The sequence below is a fragment of the Hydra vulgaris genome, chromosome 11, assembly GCF_038396675.1.
Source record: "Hydra vulgaris chromosome 11, alternate assembly HydraT2T_AEP".
Lineage (NCBI taxonomy): Eukaryota > Metazoa > Cnidaria > Hydrozoa > Anthoathecata > Hydridae > Hydra > Hydra vulgaris.
This window is the reverse complement of record NC_088930.1, coordinates 34,167,029-34,173,677: the sequence shown is the minus strand read 5'-3', so window position 1 is coordinate 34,173,677 and position 6,649 is coordinate 34,167,029. Positions and strand designations below refer to the sequence as shown.

The 6,649-nt window shown below is 26.8% G+C and overlaps 1 long non-coding RNA gene across 1 annotated transcript; it reads right to left on the bottom strand.

Moving 5' to 3' along the window:
* Positions 1-2,697: 2,697 nt before the first annotated feature.
* LOC136087243 (uncharacterized) lies at positions 2,698-4,208 on the bottom strand. Its single transcript, XR_010641661.1, has 8 exons — positions 4,054-4,208; positions 3,955-3,975; positions 3,699-3,719; positions 3,529-3,552; positions 3,373-3,393; positions 3,032-3,051; positions 2,901-2,924; positions 2,698-2,797 (listed from the first exon to the last, which is right to left on the bottom strand). It is a non-coding gene; the product is annotated as an uncharacterized LOC136087243 (long non-coding RNA).
* Positions 4,209-6,649: the final 2,441 nt, after the last annotated feature.

Here is a 6,649-nt window from a genome sequence, read left to right as displayed (position 1 = left end):
ATAAAAATAAAGTAGTAATCTACAGCATTTTTCAATAATATAACAACAATTTTAATTTATAAAAAGTTCAAAAAATAATGGTTTATTTAATCCCTTTTATATTTAGAACAGCGTTGTTTAGATAATGAAGTTTACATATGTAAAAAAAAAATCTTATTGATATCCATAGTCAAAATGATGTCATAAAAAAATACAATAATATATAAAAATAGATATTTGTGACCATGCAATCACAAAATTGACCAATATAACTTTTGTTTTAGCAAAATAAATACTATGTAGTGTATAAATGACGTCTTTCATAAATGCATAACGTAACAATGCAAACATTTGTTGTTTTACTAGCAACGTCTAAATACAATTGTCGTCACAATTTGGAAAAATTTAGCGTAACGTTAGTTAAGATTTTTATTTTTAGAATTTAAATTCAATTTTTTTAGATGTATGAAGGTGCCTACAACAAGATTTTAAAAAATCATTGCAATAAATACTGATGCATATCATTGGTCGGATTTAGCAGACCTTTCTCAAACAGGTATTTGTGAACCAGGTCTTACTGAACACATATTATCTTAGTATTTACAAAAATCATTGCTAAATGGAACGAAGTTTGAGTTACCGGTTCTGCCTTCTCATACTCGTGAAAATGACACATGAAGTTTGCCATACAGCGTATGGAATGGAAGCAAGGCATAAACATATCAGTAATATTTAAAAAAGTAAAATAACAAAGTTAAAATTGAAGCTTGTTTTGATGCATTAGCTTCTATAATTAACTACTGTTTTTAATTATTTTTTATTAACCTCCTCATATCAGCTTTTATGGTAAAACTAAATTTTATTTCCTCAAAAAATGGCTATCAAAAAAACCTTTATTTTTTGTTTTTACTTGTCATTATGTTAGTATAAACCCATCTCAACATGTCCAACGTTAAAATCTAAAAAAAAATTAAAAATCGACTTGCCCTAACGGTTATCAAGAGTAATCTAACAAAACGCGTTGAACGCAATTGATTTTTGGTATGTTACTCTTTCCCAGTTCTTTGCATGCACATAATTTTTTTCCATGTAATCAATGTACGCCTTAGTGTCTTTCAAAATTACCTAAGAAATTTACGTGCAAGTAATGGGCTTAAGAGATATTAAAGCTCAAAGTTAGGGTGAAATTTCTAATTTAGTGGTTTCAGACCATGATTTCTAGACAACCAAAAACCATGTTGAATTTTTACTTTCACGATAAAAATCTACCTAGAGTAGAAGAAAAAAATAAAAATAAATATGTCTTTAACATTCATGTTGTTAAAATTGCCCCAAAAAGTAGCAATTGCACTCCATGCGCAAATATTTTCACAAAATAGGCCAAATTTTGGGACCCAATATCTCCGAAATAAATAGGAATTTTCGAAAAAAAATTCACCAGTGGCCTACTTTTTTTTTCTTTTACAAAATATCTGAAAATGAGGACAATTTAAAGATATCACTTCCGCAATTTTTTTTTTTCTGCCTAAATTTCTCAGAAAATGGCTCTTAATAATAGATATAAAAAATCCACGACAATGATAGCTCGGTGGTCTATGTGATGTATTGTAAGTTAAATATAGAGTATCAAAATAATTTTTTTTTAGCCGTTTACCTCTGAAGAATTTTTAAATATTTTTTTTATCATATATAGAATCCTCAGCATCTTGTAAAAATTTCCAATACAATCCGCTTTACTGATTCGCAGCAATCCGACGTGAAAGTTGAAGCAATTTTTTTCAGCGTAACGTAAGTTAAGTGGCATTTTTAGTTATAAGTTCGCCCTCTTTTGACCAAACTTAAAACTTTTTAACTTATTTTATTCTTCAGACTAATAGCTTTCGTACAAAAAATTACAGTTTAAATAGACAAATACTTGATAAAGTCGTTGCGCGTGTAACGTAAGTTAAAAATGGAATTCCCCATATATATCGCATGATAACGTATAAAAAAGAAAAAAAAAGAAGTATGCCCAAAACCATTCCCAAAAAGGGTAAAGGGTAATTGATTTTTTCTTTTGAATACTCTTTACTATTTTGTTTGCTATTTTACGTTTACACAAATTTCTTTTTTTAAATAAAAATCAAGGAAAACTTTATTTTTTAAATTTATTATGAAATGTCATTCTCAGTGACGTCAATGCCTTTCATACTTTTAATCAGGGTCGGACTGGCCAGGGAGGTTGGGGGGATTTCCCCCGGCCCCTGCTATGCCTTAAGGTCCTGGGCATCACTATAAATCAAGATCCATAAATAAAACATGCAAAAACATAAATTAATAATAATTATTTATTGTTTATACGCATTAATTTTGCAAAAACAATACAATAAAGACGGCAATTATTTCTTTGATTAAAATATGATATGTTTAATAAAATATACAAAGACATCGTAAAGTAGCCTTATAATATTATTTATTAGTGGTAGAGTATATTATCTTGAGATAGAGGCAAAAAAGTTAGTTTGTTATTAATAAAACATAAACTTCGTGATTTATGGAGTTATTTTGAAGTTATTCTGCTTTGCAAAAAGATCGCAGTACACGTTTTAATTTCTATCGCAAATTACTAAACGAAGCAAACTTGAAAAAGCATTGGGAAGTTAAAAAAATATATATATTAAAGGAAACTTTATCATATTTAAACTTTAAATATAATAAACAAAAAGAAAAACACATAAATAAGTAAGATATTTTTATTTACAGAAAAAAAAAAACGGTTTATAAACAAAATAATTTAATCAAGACCAAGAAACAATCGGAAAATCGCTTTTTCTATATTCTAAAAAAAGCGTTTTAATAAGATATAAATATAAATTATATTCTTTTTTTTAATTATAAATTCCAATAATAAATAAAATATCAAAGTTATTAATTGAACTTACTTAACTTCTTGTTGGTTCGGGCACCTGTATAAAAAAGAAAAATTTCACTTTTAAAAATATATAAATGTATCTTTTGTTTTGTGTAAACTTTGAAAATAACAGAAATAAACTTTTTAATTTAAATAACTTACATTTCCCTTCAGTTGTTTAGCTAAAAATAATGGTTTAACATTATAATTCTTGGTTTCGAGAACCATATCTCCATTTCCTAGTAAACACAAGACGTGTTTAATACGTCTACAAACTTTTTAAAAACGTTTTAAAATATTTTTTAGACGTCTAAAACACGTCTTGTGTTTATTAGAACACTAAATTACTATGTTATTATTATTTTGATAGTTATAAGTTTACTGACTGTTGCTTAAAAGCAGTTGTTTTTTAAAGTTTTGGCAAAATCATCAACAAGCAAACAGTTTAGAAACATTGCTAAACATAAAAATACGTGTTACCTATATATTTAAACAGTACCTACCTTCTTCGGTTATTTTCCCATCTAAAAATATATAATAAATTTCAATAATTAGACTAAAACGTTGGTTTTTGAAAAAAAAAATGTTTCTGTTTGTCTCGCTGTTAAACTTTGTTATGTCTTGATATAAAATATTTTACTAGTAAAACTAAGATGTACCATGTTGTTTCACAAAATCGGTACCTGAAAAAAAATAAGTAATAATCTACAACATTTTTCAATAATATAATAAAAATTTTAATATATAAAAAGTTCGAAAAAAAAAGTTTAAAATTAAATTCTATTTATATTTAAGACAGCGTAATTTAGATTAATACAAAAAAACATACACCCTTCCTTCGCTTTTTCTGCTAAAAGAAATCGTAGATTACATTTGGCAATAATAATTTAAACATAAATTAAATTATTATTGCCAAATGTTTTTAGTAAAAAAACAATTTGGCAATGATAAATAAATTATTAATAGTAAAACAAAAAATAATCTTTTAATTATTAAGTCCAATAATTTTGTCAACTAATTTGAATTTTGAAACCTTTTACAATTTTTCTGTCTTTTTAAATTTAATTAGCTTATTGTAGACTTACCTCCTTCTTTAAGTTTTCTTCCTAAAAATAAATTATATGAGTTAAGTTTGAAAATACATATAACGCCATCCAAAGTAAATTAATAATTTTAGAACATACCATCCATATCACAAGTTCGAAATGTAAAAAGTAAGTTGCTAAAGTTTAACGTCAAAACGCAAAATTCTTTTCGAATCAAATATCTAACAGCACAAGGTTCTTGTCGAATCAAAAGTACTTTACTAAAAAAAGTGAAATGGAACTTATATACAAAAAAAAAAACTAATTGACATCCATAGTCAAAATGTATGATGTCATAAAAGCTATAATATTATATAAGAATAGATATTTTTGACCATGCAATCACAAAATTGACCTAAACAATTTTCGCTTTAGAGAAGTAAATAGCATGTATTAATGACGTCTTCCGTAAATGTAAAACGTAAACTTGCAAACATTTGTTTTTTTACTAGCAACGTCTAAATACAATCGTCATGACGTCTTGGGAAAATTTGAAAAAATTAATTTGTTTTTTGAATTATAAAACTTAATATTTCAATCTAAATATAACATATACCCAATAATTTAAATGGTTTTAGATGAACGTTGTTTTAAAAAAATAACTTCTGGATATTTCACATTCTGTGCGTGATTTTTTATTGTTCTTAGTTTGTGACTTACAGCAATATGCATACGATTATGACTTTCTTAAAGAACAATTCTAACAAAAATATTTTTTTATATTTTAAGGCTCCCTATTTATATATATAGATTTAAATATTTAAATAAATATATATATACAGCGGCAGTTTGGGAATTTTTGATGGTGTGTGTGTGTGTTTTGTACCACATTTCCATCTTCTTAAAAAAAAAACAAGATCCTCAATATCAAAGGTATTTTAGGACTTTCAGATTCTGGTGGGGGAAGGGGGGTCAGATGCATAACCCCCATACCCCTTGATCCTTAGATGCATAACTTCCTCCCCTGGATCCGTCACTGAATATTTATATATATATATTTTTTTTTTTTGAGTAGTTATGACGCAATAGCAAAAAATATACGATAATTTTCTAAATGTTATACTCAAGCTAGAAACATTTGATGAGTGCTGTTACTCATCAAAAAATTAAATATGAATTTTAGATATAGTTTTTCACTTGAAATATCCACAAGCAATTTATTTTTATAAAAATAAATTCATGAAATTTCCACAAGCAATTTATTTTTATAAAAATAACTTCATGAAATATCCACAAGCAATTTATTTTTATAAAAATAACTTCATGAAATATCCACAAGCAATTTATTTTTATAAAAATAACTTCATGAAATCGACAAGTTTTTAATTTCCGTGCGTGACTTCTATGTGTGAACCTATAACATCTAAAATTTTGGTATTATCACTATTAGGGTTAACGGGGCTAGTTGAGCATAGGCGCAAGTTGGGCAGTTAAAATAATTCAAAAACTACGCATCACATGACAAAACATTTAATGGATAAAAGTTAGGGAATTAAAATGTTAACACAATGCGCAACAAAAGATTTCTGAAAAGCTATTGAGTGAGATACATGGGCACTTTATCTATTTTGGACCAAAAAAGTTAAAATAAATTTTTTTCCTATTTTTCTCTTGTATGCTTATCAACTTTTTTTATCTGCCATCACTCAAGTGTTAATAACTTACCAATTTATCGGACTTTTGATTAAAATTAACTGTTTTTTTTTTTGAGTCTTACTATTCTTTTTAAAACCTAACTAATGCGTTACCTTGTCTAGTAGGGGTAAGTTGAGCAGCCTTGAAAAAAAAAATAAAACTGAACTATCAAACACAAAGAAACAACTTTGATGAGAAATAATAGAGCTGTGCATTATTTATATATATTTTTAAAATTAGTAATTTTTAAATCGGGCTTTAAAGTTCAAGATAGTTGTATAAAATTGTATTTTTATATTTTATGACACTTTCTTACTATGTAATTTTTTCTCTTTTTTTTACTTACGTCATTAAAGTGTATAAAATAAAAAGTTTATGTTTTTCACTAACAGTGTTTGTGTAAACTATTTACACGCTTACTGTTATTCACACGCTTACTGTTATTCACACGCTTACTGTTATTCACACGCTTACTGTTATTCACACGCTTACTGTTATTCACACGCTTACTGTTATTCACACGCTTACTGTTATTCACACGCTTACTGTTATTCACACGCTTACTGTTAGTGAAAGTTTACTGCTTGCTTGCTGTTTGCTTACTGTTAGTGAAAGTTTTATTAATCACCCAAGTTTCGAACCATACATATTTATTTATTTGTTGATTTTTCAAGTTACCACACACTCTTGCTCATATTACCCCGGTGGGGCAGGCCTTGTGACATAATTAAAAATTCAGAATACCGGGTTTTAGTTTTTCTAACAAATTCGTCATGGAAACTATTTGATTGCAAATTATAACTATAAGAAAATGATGACGAAAATGTCTAAAAAAGAATTCGGTAGCATATTGTTTTTATATTTGAACATTAAAATAAGAATCTGATATAAGTTAAGTTTTTCAAGTTTAAGACCCTCATATTTGCCATCACATTTGAAAGATTGTCCATACTACTTACATAATGAACTGCAATATAAGCATGGTTTTGCAAACCTTGTGGTTCGATTTTGTTTTGTATGCATTAATAATACAATTTTACAAACTTTACAAGTTTTACAA